Source organism: Puntigrus tetrazona, unplaced genomic scaffold, assembly GCF_018831695.1.
Source record: "Puntigrus tetrazona isolate hp1 unplaced genomic scaffold, ASM1883169v1 S000000964, whole genome shotgun sequence".
In the NCBI taxonomy this organism is placed as follows: Eukaryota; Metazoa; Chordata; class Actinopteri; order Cypriniformes; family Cyprinidae; genus Puntigrus; species Puntigrus tetrazona.
Genome location: NW_025048559.1, coordinates 48,442 through 67,752, shown reverse-complemented (window position 1 = coordinate 67,752; position 19,311 = coordinate 48,442). Strand labels below are relative to the sequence as shown.

The following is a 19,311-nucleotide window of genomic DNA, read 5'->3' as shown; positions in this document are numbered from 1 at the left end:
AGTTAAAAACAGTCAAACTCTGTTTTTAAGAACAGCTACTTTAAAAAGCACTTGAACTAAATACATGAGTGAGAAAACTAAGGAAGTCAATCAGGCTTTGACCACACTATGAGACAGTGTATTAAGATAAGCAGTGAAAAAACTCAAAAACTTACAGCACCTGGTGTTCCCTATGAACGATCTCCCCATCCAGAAGTACTAAACCAGGCCCAACTCTGCTTAGCTTCTGAGATCAGGCGCAGATCAGGCGTGAACAGGGGGTGGTATGGCCGTAGTTTAAAGTTGCTGCAAAAAGCCCTTATTTTAAGGTGAGGTACACTAGAAGTGCCAGCTTATACTAGATAAGTAATGAAATGAAATACAAAAAAAAAAATACTTCAAAATGAGCTACATTAAAGATAAGAGCATTAGTTAAGTAGTTAAAAAGCTTAGTCAAATCCTGTTTAAAGTACAGCTACTTTAAGGGCAATTGAACTAAATACAGTAAGGGAAAGCAAAGAGCTGGTCAAACTTTTGCCACACTAAGGGCCGTTGTATTAGATAAGTAGTGAAAAACTCAAAAATTTGCTGGTGCACCTGGTATTCCTAGGCAGTCTCCCATCCAAGTACTAACCAGGCCTGAACTCTGCTTAGCTACTGAGACTGTGAGCGAGATCAGCGTGAACAGGTGGTATGGCCGTAAGCGAAAGCTGCAAAAAGCCCCTATTTTAAGGTGAGGCACATCAAGTGCCATTATACTAGATAAGTAATGAATGAAATACAAAAAAATACTTCAAAATGAGCTACATTAAAGAGCAGAGCATTAGTTAAGTAGTTAAAAACAGTCAAACTCTGTTTAAAGAACAGCTACTTTAAAGGCAATTGAATTTAAATAAGCAGTAAGGAAGAAAGCAAAGAGGCTGGTCAAACTTTGACCACACTATGACCCAGTGTATTAGATAAGTAGTGAAAAACTCAAAACTCACAGCACCTGGTATTCCTGGGCAGTCTCCTATCCAAGTACTAACTCAGGCCCAACTCTGCTTTAGCTTCTGAGATCAGACGAGATCAGGCGTGAACAGGGTGGTATGGGTCAGTAAGTTAAAGCTGCTGCAAAAAGCCCCTATTTTAAGGTGAGGCACACTCAAGTGCCATTATACTAGATAAGTAATGAATGAAATACAAAAAAATACTTCAAAAATGAGCTACATTTTAAAGATAAGAGCATTAGTTAAGAAGTTAAAAACAGTCAAACTCTGTTTAAAGTACAGCTACTTTAAAGGCAATTGAATTAAATACAGTAAGGGAAAGCAAAGACTGGTCAAACTTTTGCCACACTAAGGGCCGTTGTATTAGATAAGCAGTGAAAACTCAAAAATTCTTAGCAGCACCTGCATTCCTAGGCAGTCTCCCATCCAAGTACTTTAACCAGGCCCAACTCTGCTTAGCTTCTGAGATCAGACGACATCAGGCGTGAACACAGGTGGTATGGCCGTAAGCGAAAGCTGCTGCAAAAGCCCCCTATTTTAAGGTGAGGCACACTAAGTGCCATTATACTAGATAAGTAATAGCCGAATGAAGATAAAAAAAAAATACTTCAAAATGAGCTTACGTTAAAGATAAGAGCATTAGTTAGAAGTAGTTAAAAACAGTCAAACTCTTGTTTAAAGAACAGCTACTTTAAAGGCAATTGAATTAAATAAGCAGTAAGTGAAAGCAAAAGAGCTGGTCAAACTTTGACCACACTATGGGCCAGTGTATTAGAGCAAGTAGTGAAAAACTCAAAAACTTACAGCACCTGGTATTCCTAGGCAGTCTCCCATCCAAGTACTAACTAGGCCCAACTCTGCTTAGCTTCTGAGATCAGGCGTGAACAGGGTGGTATGGCCGTGGCAAATGCTGCTGCAAAAAGCTCCCCTATTTTAAGGTGAGGCACACTAAGTGCCATTATACTAGATAAGTAATGAATGAAATACAAAAAAAAAAAAAAAAACTTCAAAATGAGCTACATTAAAGATAAGAGCATTAGTTAAGTAGTTAAAAACAGTCAAACTCTGTTTAAAGAACAGCTACTTTAAAGGCAATTGAATTAAATAAGCAGTAAGGGAAAGCAAAAGAGCTGGCTTCAAACTTTGACCACACTAAGGGCCAGTGTATTAGATAAGTGAGTGAAAACTCAAAAACTTACAGCACCTGGTATTCCTAGGCAGTCTCCTGCATCCGGCACTTTAACTGAGGCCTAACTCTGCTGTAGCTTCTGAGATCAGACGAGGTCAGGCGTGAACAGGGTGGTATGGCCAGAAAGCTAAAGCTGCTGCAAAAAGCCCCTATTTGCAAGTGTGAGGCACACTAAGTGCCATTGTACTAGATAAGTAATGAATGAAATACAAAAAAAAACTTCAAAATGAGCTACATTAAAGATAAGAGCATTAGTTAAGTAGTTAAAAACAGTCAAACTCTGTTTAAAAAGTGCAGCTACTTTTTAAAGGCAATTGGAATTAAATACAGTGAGGGAAAAGCAAAGAGCTGGACAAACTTTGGCCACACTAAGGGCCGCTTGTATTAGATAAGTAGTGAAAAACTCAAAAATTTACAGCACCTGGTATTCCTAGGCAGTCTCCCATCCAAGTACTAACTAGGCCCAATCCTTCTGCTTTAGCTTCTGCAGATCAGACGAGACATCAGGCGTGAACAGGGTGGTATGGCGTAAGCAAAAGCTGCTGCAAAAAGCCCTATTTTAAGGTGAGGCACACTAAGTGCCATTATACTAGATAAGTAATGAAATGAAATACAAAAAAAAAAACTTCAAAATGAGCTACATTAAAGATAAGAGCATTAGTTAAGTAGTTAAAACAGTCAAACTCTGTTTCTAAAGAATATCAGCTACTTTAAAGGCAATTGAATTGTAAATAAGCAGTAAGTGAAAGCAAAGAGCTGGCCAAACTTTGACGGCCACACTAAGGGCCAGTGTATTAGATAAGTAGTGAAAAACTCAAAACTTACAGCACCTGGTAGGCATTCCTGTGCAGTCTCCCCATCCAAGTACTAACTAGGCCCAACTCTGCTTAGCTTGAGATCAGGCGTGAACAGGGTGGTGCCGGGTCATGTAAGCCAAAGCCATGCAAAAGCCCTATTTTAAGGTGTGAGGCACACTAAGTGCCATTATACTAGATAAGTAATGGAATGAAATACAAAAAAATAAATACTTCAAAATGAGCTACATTAAAGATAAGAGCATTAGTTAAGTAGTTAAAAACAGTCAAACTCTGTTTAAAGCACAGCTACTTTAAAGGCAATTGAATCTAAATACAGTAAGGGAAAGCAAAGAGCTGGTCAAACTTTGGCCACACTAAGGCCAGTTGGATTAGATAAAGCAGTGAAAACTCAAAAATTTTCATGTTACACCTGGTATTCCTAGGCAGTCTCCCCATTCAAGTACTAAACTAGGCCCAACTCTGCTTAGCTTCTGAGATCAGATCGACATCAGGCGCGGGAACAGGGTGGTATGGCCGTAAGCGAAAGCTGCTGCAAAAGCCCCTATTTTAAGGTGAGGCACACTAAGTGCCATTATACTAGATAAGTAATGAATGAAGTACAAAAAAAAAAATGCTCAAAATGAGCTACATTTTCAAAGATAAGAGTATTAGTTAAGTAGTTAAAAACAGTCAAACTCTGTTTAAAGAACAGCTACTTTAAAGGCAATTGAATTCAAATAAGCAGTATGGGAAAGTAAAGAGCTGGTCAAACCTTTGACCACACTAAGGGCCAGTGTATTAGATGAGTGAGTGAAAAAACTCAAAAACTTACAGCACCTGGTATTCCTAGGCAGTCTCCCATCCAAGTACTAACTAGGCCCAACTCTGCTTAGCTTCTGAGATCAGACGAGATCAGATGAACAGGGGTATGTGCGTAAGCTAAAGCTGCTGCAAAAAGCCCCTATTTTAAGGTGAGGCACACTAAGTGCCATTATACTAGATAAGTAATGAATGAAATACAAAAAAAATACTTCAAAATGAGCTACATTAAAAATAAGAGCATTAGTTAAGTAGTTAAAAATAGTCAAACTCTGTTTAAAGAACAGCTACTTTAAAGGCAATTGAATTAAATAAGCAGTAAGAGCAAAGCAAAGAGCTGGTCAAACTTTGACCACACTATGGGCCAGTGTATTAGATAAGTAGTTAGAAAAACTCAAAAACTTACAGCACCTGGTATTCTAGGCAGTCTCCATCCAAGTACTAACTAGGCCTCCAACTCTGCTTAGCTTCTGAGATCAGACGTAGATCAGGCGTGGAACAGGGTGGTATGGCTGTGAAGCAAAGCTGCTGCAAAAGCCCCCTATTTTAAGGTGAGGCACACTATGCCATTATACTAGATAAGCAATAAATGAAATACAAAAAAAAAAAAAATACTTCAAAATGAGCTACATTAAAGATAAGAGCATTAGTTAAGAAGTTAAAAACAGTCAAACTCTGTTTAAAGAACAGCTACTTTAAAGGCAATTGAAATAAATACAGTAAGGGAAAGCAAAGAGTTGGTCAAACTTTGACTACACTAAGGGCCAGTGTATTAGATAAGTAGTGAAAAAACTCAAAACTTACAGCACCTGGTATTCTAGGCAGTCTCCCCATCCAAGTACTAACTAGGCCCAACTCTGCTTAGCTTCTGAGATCAGCGTGAACACGGTGGTATGGCCGTAAGCTAAAGCTACTGCAAAAGCCTCTATTTTAAGGTGAGGTACACTAGAAGTGCCATTTATACTAGATAAGTAATGAAATGAAATACAAAAAAATACTTCAAAATGAGCTACATTAAAGATAAGAGCATTAGTTAAGTAGTTAAAAATAGTCAAACTCTGTTTAAAGTACAGCTACTTTAAAGGCAATTGAATTAAATAAGCAGGCGGGAAAGCAAAGAGACTGGTCAAACTTCTTGGCCACACTAAGGGCCGTTGTATTAGATAAGTAGTGAAAAAAACTCAAAATTTACAGCACCTGGTATTCCTAGGCAGTCTCCCATCCAAGTACTAACCAGGCCCAACTCTGCTTAGCTTCTGAGATCAGACGAGATCAGGCGTGAACAGGGTTAATTTATGGCCGTAAGCTAAAGCTGCTGCAAAAAAAGCCCTATTTTAAGGTGAGGCACACTCAGTGCCATTATACTAGATAAGTAATGAATGTAAAATACAAAAAAAAATACTTCAAAATGAGCTACATTAAAGATAAGAGCATTAGTTAAGTAGTTAAAAACAGTCAAACTCCTGTTTAAAGTACAAGCTACTTTAAAGGCAATTGAATTAAATAAACAGTAAGGGAATGCCAGGAGCTGGTCAAACTTTGCCAACACTAAGGGCCAGTGTATTAGATAAGTAGTGAAAAAACTCAAAGCTTGCAGCACCTGGTATTCCTAGGCAGTCTCCCAAAGTAAGTACTAACTAGGCCCAACTCTGCTTAGCTTCTGAGATCAGACGCAGATCAGGTGTGAACAGGGTGGTATGGCCTTAAGCGAAAGCTGCTGCAAAAGCCCCCTATTTTAAGGTGAGGCACACTAAGTGCCATTATACTAGATAAGCAATGAATGAAATAAGAAAAAAAAATAAAAATACTTCAAAATGAGCTACATTAAAAGATAAGAGCATTAGTTAAGTAATTAAAAATAGTCAAACTCTGTTTAAAGAACATCTACTTTAAAGGCAATTGAATTAAATAAGCAGTAAGGAAAGCAAAGAGCTGGTCAAACTTTGACCACACTAAAGGCCAAGTGTATTAGATAAGTAGTGAAAAAACTCAAAACTTACAGCACCTGGTATTCCCAAGGAAGTCTCCTCATCCAAGTACTAACTAGGCCTAACTCTGCTTAGCTTCTGAGATCAGACGAGATCAGGCGTGAACAGGGTAGGCACGGCCGTAAGCGCAAAGCTGCTGCAAAAGCCCTATTTTAAGGTGAGGTACACTAAGTGCCATTATACTAGATAAGTAATGAATGAAATACAAAAAAATACTTCAAAAATGAGCTACATTAAAGATAAGTATATTAGTTAAGTAGTTAAAAATAGTCAAACTCTGTTTAAAGAACGGCTTCTTTAAAGGCAATTGAATTAAATAAGCAGTAAGTGAAAGCAAAGAGCTGGTCAAACTTTGACCACACTAAGGGCCAGTGTATTAGATAAGTAGTGAAAAAACTCAAAACTTACAGCACCTGGTATTCCTAGGCAGTCTCCCATCCAAGTACTAACTAGGCCCAACTCTGCTTAGCTTCTGAGATCAGACGGTAGCTCAGGCGTGAACAGGGTGGTATGGCACTGTAAGTGAAAGCTACCAAAAAGCCCCTATTTTAAGGTGAGGTACACTTTAAGTGCCATTATACTAGATAAGTAATGAATGAAATACAAAAAAAAAAACTTCAAAATGAGCCAAGCATTAAAGATAAGAGCATTAGTTAAGTAGTTAAAACAGTCAAACTCTGTTTAAAGAACAGCTACTTTAAAGGCAATTGGAACTAAATAAGCAGTAAGGGAAAGCAAAAGAGCTGGTTAAACTTTGACCACACTAAAGGCCAGTGTATTAGATAAGTAGTGAAAAAACTCAAAAACTTACAGCACCTGGTATTCCTAGGCAGTCTCCCATCCAAGTACTAACTAGGCCCAACTCTGCTTAGCTGCCTGAGATCAGACAAGATCAGGCGTGAACAGGGGTGGTATGGCCGTAGAGCTAAAGCTGCTGCAAAAAGCCCCTATTTTAAGGTGAGGCACACTAAGTGCCATTATACTAGATAAGTAAATGAATGAAATACAAAAAAAAAAAAAAATCTCAAATGAGCTACATTAAAGATAAGAGTATTAGTTAAGTAGTTAAAAACAGTCAAACTCTGTTTAAAGAACAGCTACTTTAGAGCAATTGAATTAAATAAGCAGTAAGGAAAGCAAAGAGCTGGTCAAACTTTTGACCACACTAAAGGGCCAGTGTGTATTGTGATAAGTAGTGAAAAAACTCCAAAACTTACAGCACCTGGGTATTCCCGCGAGGGGCAGTCTCCCCATCCAAGTACTAACTAGGCCCAACTCTGCTTAGCGGCCTGAGATCAGACGAGATCAGGCATGAACAGGGTGGTATGGCCGTGAGCGTAAAGCTTCTGCAAAAAGCCTCTATTTTAAGGTGAGGCACACTAAGTGCCATTATACTAGATAAGTAAATGAAATAACAAAAAAAAAAATACTTCAAAATGAGCTACATTAAAGATAAGAGCATTAGTTAAAGTAGTTAAAAGAAGTCAAACTCTGTTTAAAGAACGCTTTTTAAAGGCAATTGAATTAAATAAGCAGTAAGGGAAAGCAAAGAGAGCTGGTCAAACTTCTACTACACTAAGGGCTGTGTGTATTAGATAAGTAGTGAAAACTCAAAATCTTACAGCACCTGGTATTCCTAGGCAGTCTCCCATCCAAGTACTAACTAGGCCCCAACTCTGCTAGCTTCTGAGATCAGACGAGATCAGGCGAAACAGGGTGGTATGGCTGTGAAGCGCAAAGCTGCTGCAAAAAGCCCCTATTTTTAAGGTGAGGCACACTAAGTGCCATTATACTAGATAAGTAATAAATGAAATACAAAAAAAAAAATACTTCAAAATGAGCTACATTAAAGATAAGAGCATTAGTTAAGTAGTTAAAAACAGTCAAACTCTGCTTTAAGAACGGCTACTTTAAAGGCAATTGAATTAAATAAGCAGTAAGGGAAAGCAAAAGAGCTGGTCAAACTTTGACCACACTAAGGGCCAGTGTATTAGATAAGCAGTGAAAAAACTCAAAACTTACAGCACCTGGGTATTCCTAGGCAGTCCCCATCCAAGTATTAACTAGGGCCCAACTCTGCTTAGCTTCTGAGATCAGACGAGATCGAGGCGTGAACAGGGTGGTATGGCTGTAAGCGAAAGCTGCTGCAAAAAGCCCCTATTTTAAGGTAAGGCACACTATGCCATTATACTAGATAAGTAATGAATGAAATACAAAAAAATACTTCAAAAATGAGCTACATTAAAGATAAGAGCATTAGTTAAGTAGTTAAAAATAGTCAAACTTCTGTTTAAAGAACGGCTTCTTTAAAGGCACAAATTGAATTAAATAAGCAGTAAGGGGAAAGCAAAGAGCTGGTCAAACTTTGACCACCACTAAGGGCCAGTGTATTAGATAAGTAGTGAAAAAAACTCAAAAAAATTTACAGCACTTGGTATTCCTAGGCAGTCTCCCATCCATACTAATCTAGGCCCAACTCTGCTTAGCTTCTGAGATCTGACAGGTTTCTGGCGTGAACAGGTGTGGTACGGCCGTAAGCAAAGCTGCTGCAAAAAGCCCCCTATTTTAAGGTGAGGCACACTCATGCCATTACACTAGATAAGTAATGAATGAAATACAAAAAAAAAAATACTTCAAAATGAGCTACATTAAAGATAAGAGCATTAGTTAAGTAGTTAAAAACAGTCAAACTCTGTTTGAAAGAACAGCTACTTTTTAAAGGTAATTGAATTAAATAAGCAGTAAGGGAAAGCAAAGAGCTGGTCAAACTTTGACCACACCAAGGGCCAGTGTATTAGATACAGTAGTGAAAAACTCAAAACCTACAGCACCTGGTATTCCTAGGCAGTCTCCCATCCAAGTACTAATTAGGCCCAACTCTGCTTAGCTTCAGAAGATCAGTCGAGATCAGGCGTGAAAAGGGTGGTATGGCCGTAAGCCGTAAAGCTGCTGCAAAAAGCCCCTATTTTAAGGTGAGGCACACTAAGTGCCATTATACTAGATAAGTAATGAATGAAATACAAACAAAAAAAAATACTTCAAAATGAGCTACATTAAAGATAAGAGCATTAGTTAAGTAGTTAAAAATAGTCAAACTCTGTTTAAAGAACAGCTACTTTAAAGGCAATTGAATTAAATACAGTAAGGAAAGCAAAAGAGCTGGTCAAACTTTGACCACACTAAGGGCCAGTGTATTAGATAAGTAGTGAAAAACTCAAAACTTACAGCACCTGGTATTCCGAGGCAGTCTCCATCCAAGTACTAACCAGGCCTAACTTTGCTTCTGAGCTTCTGAGGAGATCAGGCGTGAACAGGGTGGTATGGCCAGTCAGCTTTTCAACGTGCTACAAAAAGCCCCTATTTTAAGGTGAGGTACACTAAGTGCCATTATACTAGATAAGTAAATGAATGACATACAAAAAAAAAAACTTCAAAAATGAGCTACATTAAAGATAAGAGCATTAGTTAAGTAGTTAAAAACAGTCAAACTCTGTTTAAAGAACAGCTACTTTAAAGGCAATTGAATTAAATAAGCAGTAAGGGAAAGCAAAGAGCTGGTCAAACTTTGACCACACTATGGGCCAGTGTATTAGATAAGTAGTGAAAAACTCAAAAACCTACAGCACCTGGTATTCCTAGGCAGTCTCCCATCCAAGTACTAACTAGGCCCAACTCTGCTTAGCTTCTGAGATCAGTCGAGATCAGGCGTGAAAAGGGTGGTATGGCCGTAAGCGAAAGCTGCTGCAAAAAGCCCCCTATTTTAAGGTGAGGCAAACTAAGTGCCATTATACTAGATAAGTAATGAATGAAATACAAAAAAAAATACTTCAAAATGAGCTACATTAAAGATAAGAGCATTAGTTAAGTAGTTAAAAACAGTCAAACTCTGTTTAAAGAACAGCTACTTTAAAGGCAATTGAATTAAATAAGCAGTAAGGGAAAGCAAAGAGCTGGTCAAACTTTGACCACACTAAGGGCCAGTGTATTAGATAAGTAATGAAAAAACTCAAAAACTTACAGCACCTGGTATTCCTAGGCAGTCTCCCATCCAAGTACTAACTAGGCCCAACTCTGCTTAGCTTCTGAAATCAGACGAGATCAGGCGTGAACAGGGTGGTATGGCCGTAAGCTAAAGCTGCTGCAAAAGCCCCTATTTTAAGGTGAGGCAAACTAAGAGTCATTATACTAGATAAGTAAATGAATGAAATACAAAAAAAAAAAAAAATACTTCAAAAATGAGCTACATTAAAGATAAGAGCATTAGTTAAGTAGTTAGAAACAGTCAGACTCTGTTTAAAGAACATAAGCTACTTTAAAGGCAATTGAATTAAATAAGCAGTGAGGGAAAAAGCAAAGAGCTGGTCAAACTTTGACCACACTAAGGGCCAGTGTATTAGATAAGTAGTGAAAACTCAAAAAACTTACAGCACCTGCAATTCCTAGGCAGTCTCCTCATTCAAGTACTAACTAGGCCCAACTCTGCTTAGCTTCTGAAATCAGACGAGATCAGGGCGTGAACAGGGTGGTATGGCCGTAAGCTAAAGCTGCTGCAAAAAGCCCCTATTTTAAGGTGAGGAGGCAAACTAAGAGCCATTATACTAGATAAGTAAATGAATGAAATACAAAAAAAAAAAAATACTTCAAAATGAGCTACATTAAAGATAAGAGCATTAGTTAAGTAGTTAAAAACAGTCCAGACTCTGTTTAAAGAACAGCTACTTTAAAGGCAATTGAATTAAATAAGCAGTGAGGAGAAAGCAAAAGAGCTGGTCAAACTTTGACCACACTAAGGGCCAGTGTATTAGGATAAGTAGTGAAAAACTCAAAAACTTACAGCACCTGCAATTCCTAGGCAGTCTCCCATCCAAGTACTAACTCAGGGCCCAACTCTGCTTAGCTTCTGAAATCAGACGAGATCAGGCGTGAACAGGTGGTATGGCCGTAGCTAAAGCTGCTGCAAAAAGCCCCTATTTTAAGGTGAGGCAAACTAAGAGCCATTATACTAGATAAGTAAATGAATGAAATACAAAAAAAAAAAAAAAAAAAAAAAAAACTAAAATGAGCTACATTAAAGATAAGAGCATTAGTTAAGTAGTTAGAAACAGTCAGACTCTGTTTAAAGAACAGCTACTTTAAAGGCAATTGAATTAAATAAGCAGTGAGGGAAAGCAAAGAGCTGGTCAAACTTTGACCACACTAAGGGCCAGTGTATTAGATAAGTAGTGAAAAACTCAAAAACTTACAGCACCTGCAATTCCTAGGCAGTCTCCCATTCAAGTACTAACTAGGCCCAACTCTGCTTAGCTTCTGAGATCAGACGAGATCAGGCGTGAACAGGGTGGTATGGCCATAAGCGAAAGCTGCTGCAAAAAGCCCCCTATTTTAAGGTGAGGCACACTAAGTGCCATTTTACTAGATAAGTAATGAATGAAATACCAAAAAAAAAATACTTCAAAATGAGCTACATTAAAGATAAGAGCATTAGTTAAGTAGTTAAAAACAGTCAAACTCTGTTTAAAGAACAGCTACTTTAAAGGCAATTGAATTAAATAAGCAGTAAGGAAAGCAAAGAGCTGGTCAAACTTTGACCACACTAAGGGCCAGTGTATTAGATAAGTAGTGAAAAAAACTCAAAAACTTACAGCACCTGGTATTCCTAGGCAGTCTCCCATCCAAGTACTAACTAGGCCCAACTCTGCTTAGCTTCTGAGATCAGACGAGATCTGGCGTGAACAGGGTGGTACGGCCGTAAGCGAAAGCTGCTGCAAAAAGCCCCCTATTTTAAGGTGAGGCACACTAAGTGCCATTATACTAGATAAGTAATGAATGAAATACAAAAAAAAATACTTCAAAATGAGCTACATTAAAGATAAGAGCATTAGTTAAGTAGTTAAAAACAGTCAAACTCTGTTTAAAGAACAGCTACTTTAAAGGTGTGGTATGATGACCAATTACTGTGTCAATAACCAAAAGAAGGGGCCATGAGGTGACTTTAAAGAATCAAATACATTTTTATTAAAGACAAGTCAAACATGTTAAAACATATCACATACCCTTTTGGATGTAAATGCCCACAAAATAAAGAAAAAGAAATAAAAGAAAAACTGGCCCTAGGTGGCCGCAGGTTGCCTAGGAAAGTGAAAGAAGGGCCTAGAAGCCAAAGTGTTCTCACAGCAGCCAAGCTCACAGCAATCACACTGCAAACCTACAGAAGAAACAGAAATACAGTGACCAAACCACCACACAATCCCAGCCACCTTACCACTGTCATCCACACTGTGAGGGCAACCCGATAACCACCGCCGGCAAACAAAACACAATTAACAGTGGGCAATACAAGGTACAGGGACATAAAATCAACAACCAAACACATTCACTAGTACCTCAATCTCTACCACTCCGGATCTCCACATTTACAAACAAAAGATAATAAAGAAACGAAACAAAACAATATTTTAACCATAAAGAAAACGGTAACCATGCATCCCTAAAAGGGGGAAACAGTCTATTACAAACAGAAAAATCAAAAGAATTAGAGACATTCATTAAATAAGATGCACTCACTTTCCAATTTAAAAAATAAATAAAAACCCTTTTTCATTAAAACGTTAAATACCTTTCACATCCACTATTTCGACAAGATGGTCAGGCCACAGTCAGGCAATACTCCAGTCACACCACTAAAATAAAAAGTCAGATAATTTAATTAAAACAAAACACCTATAAACAAAATCAATATGACCAGACTTCTACCTACTATTAGTCGGTACAGCATATTCTCAGTTCTCCGCAACGCTCCATGGTATTTGGCGGCAATGATTATCTGCGCTCATATCCCCAAAGTAACATCTACCACAACATCAATTCATTATGCAATCGATAAAACTAACAAAGTAGTAAGAATGCATCACTCAAATCTCTTACCTACATGCCACTCTACATTCCACGCCACCTTTCCCCAAAATCAGAAAAACGGAAGTAAAAAAGAACAAACACAACCTTACTACTTCCTTTTAAGAGCCCTGGGGCTGCTGGGACTTGTAGTGCCCAACCCATATCCCATTACAATCTACCCCTCTTTCAATTTAAATCGCCGTCCCGCGATTACATTAGCCCCCTACAACCATGGGCGAAACACTACGGTGGGGTTATCATTGGACAGCCCCATCATAAGAGGAGTAACCGGACCATTTAACTGAGTTTCACTAATGCATACAGGCCTAGGGAGATGATATGGGTTTGAATGGCATCCAGCTGCTACCCTTCTTGTACGCCTTACTACCGCTTCATGTTGTGAAGGAAGATGGGCTTCAACATCACCTACTGCAGTCAAGGACGAATTGCTATCTTCCTGCAAAGATTGAGGTCTGGACCGAAGTTGAGCTTTATCTTGAGTAGATATACTCCCAGGCATCAATGAAATCATTACCATGTCTTCATCTGCTTCTCTAGCAGTGTCCTGATGATCAACTAAATTAGGGAGGCCAGGGTCATCTGAGAGACATAGGCTGGACGCAATTCGAACGATGAATGTTTCTGATCCCATCCACTCCATCTGCCGTGCGACAGCATACACAGCTCCATGTCCATCTAGACATCGAATCACTTTTATAAGGGGTTGAATCCCATGCATCTTGGATCTTATTTCTACCCTTGAAGTTATGTGCTCTCCGATACACCACCTGCCCTCACTTAACTTTTCATGTCGCACCTGAAGATCATTTAGTCGAGCTCGGTATTCTGTAGCATACTGAAGACGCTTCTCGAGCCTTGTAAATATTCTTTTCCAAATTATTTTTGTGGTCCACAACCCACTCCGCATCACTCTGGACATGACTATCCAGTCCCAGCAGAAAGTCAACAGGCAAATGGGGCTCTTGTCCGAACATGAGGACATAAGGGGCGTACCCAGTAGACTGGTGTTCTGTGGTATTATATGCAAAAACCACCTGAGCAAGATGATCTGGCCAATGACGTTTTTCCTCTGGAGGTAATGTGCGCAGCAAATCATGCATTGTTCTATTAAAACGTTCACATTGACCATTCCCTTGAGGTCGATAAGGGGTGGTGCGAGTTTTTGAAATAGCATACAATCTGCATAATTCTTGAATCAGCTTACTTTCAAAGCACCGCCCTGATCTGAATGAAGTTGTCGTGGTACTCCAAATAAGTAAAACCAACGTTCCACTAAAACACGTGCCACTGTTGCTGCTGTTTGGTCTTTAGTTGGGATAGCTTGTGTGAACTTAGAAAATACATCAGTTAACACCAATACATTTTCAAGTCCATTTGACGCAGGTTCCAACAATGTAAAATCCACGCCAAAATGTCTAGCGGTCTTTCTGCTGTCAGGTGTCCCATAAAGCTACGTGACTTTTGGTCGCACCACTTTAGCTAGGGTGCAGCGCTGGCATTTCTTACACCATTCCTCAATGAACTTAAACATACTCGGCCAATAACACAGAGTTCTCACTAAACTTGCTGTCCGCTCAATTCCTTGATGGCCATGATCATCATGCAAGCTTGTGAGGACCCTTTCCTGAGGACAGCTGGTAAAACAACCTGACGAATCTCTCTGTGTTCATCCTGGGGACAGAATCTCCGATACAGCACCCCCTCCATCTTCACCAGCTTCCCCCACTGCCGCACTAATTCAAGCACCGCTGATGACTCTACCGCTTCTCTCCTGAGCATCTGGGGTCTTTGACGATCCCAATACACCAGGAATCGCCCAATAACCGGGTCAGCCTCTAGCAGGGCACCAAGATTTTCTCTAGGTTGTTCAGGGAAAACCGAAATTGTTTCACTGACCATTACATGCTGACTGTCATGAACACATTGATGCACCTCCTTCGGCATTGCAGTAGTCATAGCCAGTTCTGCCACAGACGCAATATTTTTCTAGAAAGGGCATCCGCGTAACATTGGAGCGCTCCAGGTTTGTATTTTATTTCCAAATCAAAATCTGCCAACTGATTAGCCCAACGCTGCTCCAATGCTCCCAACTTCGCAGTTTGCAAATGGCTAAGGGATTATTATCTGTATATACCAAACATTTCTGACCCAACAGGTACTCTCTGAACTTTTCTGCAACAGCCCATTTCAGGGCCAAAAACTCCAGCTTCATTGAGCTATAGTTCTGCATGTTTCGCTCAGACGGTCGTAATCCTTCTTGCTTCCGCTTTGCGACTGTTCGACGCTCTTGCTTACTGCTCCGCGCTTTGCTTCTTTTTATCTACTTTTATCTACTTTTTTTTTCTGATTTTACTAAGTTTTAACTTCAGCATATAGCACAGTGCTCAAACAACACATATTTGGCAAAAACTTTCGGGATTGCAATAATAGCTACTACGAAGAACTAGATTATCTGCCTCCCGCTGCTAGCAGCTTACATTCCGGACACGGGAAAACACAGCTTCCTATCTTCAACAAACAAGAAAGAAAATGCCTCTTCTGGAATCTACTTGCTGCACAAACTGCCACAGACTGCTGCTACAAAGGATTGTGGCTCTTGAAACGGTTACTTGCTGGACTCCCAAAACAAGCAGATCACACAGCAGATCATCACGGACCCCCTCAGCCCACAGCCGGTGAGTCCTGTGAATCGAATCAATCTCGACAGTATATAAATGTAGCGAATCAAGCTAAAGCTGATCAACACACAAATCAGTGGCAAAGACAGGGAGCGAGACCCAAAGGCACTCGAGACACCAGACTGTCACGAGTATCTCATATTGCCGCTGTGGCATCATCTACCCCAGACATGGCCATGAGAAGGCTTGGAAAAACTGGTATTTTACCACCCCCTGTACAGCTCGAGAACAGATTTGAATTTTTAACGAATTTGGGTGAGGAATCCCCGAAAGTGACTGAGCAGGAGTCATATCAGCCAGTAGCTAACACCGCTACAAACAGGCGCTCAAGGTCGAGCAGACAGCGGCGTTCAGATCACAGAGCAGCCGAGCCTAGAACTCTGATAGTCGGAGACTCCATTATCAGAAACGCCAGAGCAGAACGACAACTACATGCTGCTTTCCTCAAGCGACCGTCTCTGATGTAAACAATGGACTTCAGAACGTTCTAATGAAGCACAAGACTGCAAAACGAGTCATCATCCATGTGGGGAAGAATGACATTCGTAAGGAGCAATCAGAACTCCTGAAGAGGGACTTCAGTGAACTTATCGAAACACTTCAAAGAGTTGAAGTCCAGTCGTTCATCAGTGGACCACTCCCAGCAAGAGGAACAAACATGTTTTCACGGTTGCTTGACTGAATACTTGGCTACAAAGAACCTGCAGTCAAAAAGGAGTCAACTTCATCGACAACTTCAATCTATTCTGGGGACACAGACAACTGTTTAAACTGGATGGCCTTCACCCAAACAAACTTGGTGCGAGAGTGTTAAAGGACAACATCTATTTTTCACTCCGTCATCCATCAGCAGAGTCTGCCAGTCCACTCAACATGAATGGCACACACACACCTGGACAAAGTATGGATGACGACAGGACTTCATATCAGCCTCAGAGTCATCATCTGGTCGACACATCCCACAAGGACACTGAAAACACCACAGAGCCACAACAAGCACTGTTTGTGGACACTATCACGGTTGAGCCCTGCCCGCAGAGCCCATCACAGACACAATGTGACGACAACAACGGCTCCAGGACTCAGAGCCGAAGGACGACTCTCTGGTAATCAGCCAGGGAAGCCAGGACAGCATAATTCTGCCACTGAAACACCAATGCTCTGTTTACCAGAGACATTATCCTCTCTCAAGCATCGCCACTTCTCAGCTTCTCACAAAAATGGAGGAACTGGTGGCTAAAACCAGACTCTCCCACTCCTTTGCTGCGAGCCCCCAGTTATCAACTACAAAACGGCGGGCACCACCGCCTCCAAGGCCGCTGGGCCCAGCTCACCCTCCTCCAGCGAGCTCTTCGGCCGCTGCGACAACGCCAGGCCATCCTCCTCCATCTGCAGCTGGTAAAGCAAAAACAACTGATAACAGCTCTCAGTGATGTGTTTCGGGTCCCCGCAACTACAGCAAAAACTTTCAGGGATGTTTAGAAAACAAGCGGGAACCCAGTGTGTCTCTCACTATCTCCGTCTTATTACAGGATAGAAAGTCTAAGGCCTTTTCAAGGCGTACAGCTGACAAATCTAATCTCGGCCCATTAGACAACAAACTCAGACTTCTATAGAAACAAAAAGTACTACCATCAAGCTAGCATTATTAAATGTTCGATCACTAAAAAACAAATCATTTGTGATCAATGATTTAATAATTACAAACAATCTGGATTTTATGTTTCTAAATGAAACATGGCTTGAAGAAAGCTGCAGTGCAACAGTGCTCAATGAAACAGCCCCTCCCAACTTCACTTATATGAATGTTTGCAGAGTTGACAAGAGAGGGGTGGGGTTACTGCTCTCTTTAAAGATGTCTTTCAGTGCAGACAAGTGTCATTTGGTCAGTACTTGTCATTTGAATATCTAGGATTGTGTTGAAAGGTGCTCCACGCATCCTGTTTATCATTATTTACAGGCCTCCAAAATATTCTCCAGCCTTTGTTGAAGAGTTCACAGAATTGTTATCAATGATTTGTTCAGAATTTGACTGTTTTGTGATTGCAGGGGATTTTAATATCCACATAGAAAATGCAGAAATCAAAACTACAAAAGAATTTGTAACCGTTTTAAACACTTTTGAGCTGATTCAGCATGTGCATGGACTCACACATCACCATGGGCACACGCTAGATTTACTCATTAGTAAGGGTTTACAGCTTTCGTCCATTGTTATCAAGGATGTAGCACTGTCTGATCACTTCTGTATTTTCTTTGATATATTGATCTCTGCTACCACTGAATCCAGATCTGTCACTGTCAGAAAGAGATGCATTAATGAGAACACAAGTGTGCTATTTATGAAGGCTGTTTCTTCAATGCCAAGCATTTCTGCCGACTGGCGCTTGATCTTCTCCTGGAGTCCTTTGACTCAAAAGTTAAGAATGTCATGGATGATATTGCACCTGTGAAAGTCAGTAAGAAGACTGGCAGACAAAAGTCATGTTGAGAAAATCAACAGCAGTGCAGATCATGAAAAGGCAATGCAGAAAGGCTGAGCGGACGTGGCAGAAGACAAAACTTGAAATCCACTATAGCATCTATAAAGACAGCCTGCATGCTTTTAATGTGAATTAGCCACAGCACGACAGACGTTTTCTCAAACCTTATAAATAGTAACCTGAACAACACCCGCACTCTTTTGCTACGGTTGAGAGACTGACAAACCCCCCAAGTCAGATTCCCAGTGAAATGCTTTCTGACAGCAAATGCAATGAGTTTGCCTCATTCTTTTCTGAGAAGATCGAAAATATCAGAAAGGCAATTAAAACATCAGATGATGTAGAGATATGTCAGATTCAACCACAATCTCAAAAAGGAGTCACTATGTGTGTGTTCTGAAGCAATTGATAGCAAAACTTTGGAGGAAGTAGTACAGCACCTAAAATCCTCAACCTGCTGTCTTGACACACTCCCCACATCTTTTCTCAAAAGCGTGTTTGACTGTTTAAAAGCTGACATCTTAGAAGTGGTGAACACATCACTTCTTTCTGGGACTTTTCCAAACGCCCTGAAAACTGCGGTTGTTAAGCCCCTCCTGAAAAAGAGAAATCTTGATAACAGTATATTGAGTAACTATAGACCGATATCAAATCTTCCGGTCGTAGGCAAGATCATTGAAAAGGTAGTTCTGAATCAGCTGAACAGCTACTTGAACTCAAATGGTTATCTGATCATTTTCAATCTGGTTTCAGACCGCACCACAGCACAGAGACAGCGTTAGTTAAGATAATAAATGATATTCGCCTAAACTCTGATTCTGGTAAAATATCAGTGCTGGTACTACTAGATCTTAGTGCTGCGCTTGACACTGTCGATCATAACATTCTTCTAGACAGACTGGAAAACTGGGTCGGGCTTTCTGGAATGGCTCTAAACTGGTTCAGGTCATATTTAGAGGGGAGGGGTTATTATGTGAGTATAGGAGAGCATAGGTCTAAGTGGACGCCCATGACATGTGGAGTCCCACAAGGCTCACCCTTGCGCCGCCTTGTTTAGCCTGTATATGCTCCCTACTAAGTCAAATAATGAGAAAGAATCAAATTGCCTATCACAGCTATGCTGACGACACGCAGATCTACCTAGCCTTATCACCAAATGACTACAGCCCCATTGACTCACTCTGCCAATGCATTGATGAAATCAACAGTTGGATGTGCCAAAATTTCTTTCAGTTAAACAAGGAGAAAACTGAGGTCATTGCATTTGGAAATAAAGATGAAGTTCACAAGGTGAATGCATACCTTAACTCAAGGGGTCAAACAACCAAAAGGCAAGTCAAGAATCTTGGTGTGATTCTAGAGACCGACCTTAGTTTCAGCTGTCATGTCAAAGCAGTGACTAAATCAGCGCATCATCACCTAAAAAAATATTGCAAGAATAAGATGCTTTGTGCCCAGGCAAGACCTGGAGAAA

At 40.2% G+C, this 19,311-nt stretch overlaps 15 pseudogenes; all 15 read right to left on the bottom strand.

Annotated features, from left to right (window-relative positions):
- Positions 1-958: 958 nt before the first annotated feature.
- Positions 959-1,081, bottom strand: LOC122336373 (annotated as a pseudogene).
- Positions 1,082-3,779: 2,698 nt separating this feature from the next.
- On the bottom strand, positions 3,780-3,894 carry LOC122336385 (annotated as a pseudogene).
- Positions 3,895-4,958: 1,064 nt separating this feature from the next.
- LOC122336359 lies at positions 4,959-5,080 on the bottom strand (annotated as a pseudogene).
- A 281-nt stretch (positions 5,081-5,361) lies between these two features.
- On the bottom strand, positions 5,362-5,482 carry LOC122336380 (annotated as a pseudogene).
- Positions 5,483-5,766: 284 nt separating this feature from the next.
- Positions 5,767-5,888, bottom strand: LOC122336377 (annotated as a pseudogene).
- A 274-nt stretch (positions 5,889-6,162) lies between these two features.
- On the bottom strand, positions 6,163-6,285 carry LOC122336358 (annotated as a pseudogene).
- Positions 6,286-6,565: 280 nt separating this feature from the next.
- LOC122336379 lies at positions 6,566-6,686 on the bottom strand (annotated as a pseudogene).
- Positions 6,687-7,376: 690 nt separating this feature from the next.
- LOC122336384 lies at positions 7,377-7,494 on the bottom strand (annotated as a pseudogene).
- A 1,086-nt stretch (positions 7,495-8,580) lies between these two features.
- On the bottom strand, positions 8,581-8,700 carry LOC122336366 (annotated as a pseudogene).
- Positions 8,701-9,375: 675 nt separating this feature from the next.
- On the bottom strand, positions 9,376-9,494 carry LOC122336331 (annotated as a pseudogene).
- A 278-nt stretch (positions 9,495-9,772) lies between these two features.
- On the bottom strand, positions 9,773-9,891 carry LOC122336421 (annotated as a pseudogene).
- Positions 9,892-10,179: 288 nt separating this feature from the next.
- Positions 10,180-10,300, bottom strand: LOC122336370 (annotated as a pseudogene).
- Positions 10,301-10,588: 288 nt separating this feature from the next.
- On the bottom strand, positions 10,589-10,708 carry LOC122336387 (annotated as a pseudogene).
- A 289-nt stretch (positions 10,709-10,997) lies between these two features.
- On the bottom strand, positions 10,998-11,116 carry LOC122336329 (annotated as a pseudogene).
- A 280-nt stretch (positions 11,117-11,396) lies between these two features.
- Positions 11,397-11,515, bottom strand: LOC122336328 (annotated as a pseudogene).
- Between the last annotated feature and the right edge of the window lie 7,796 nt (positions 11,516-19,311).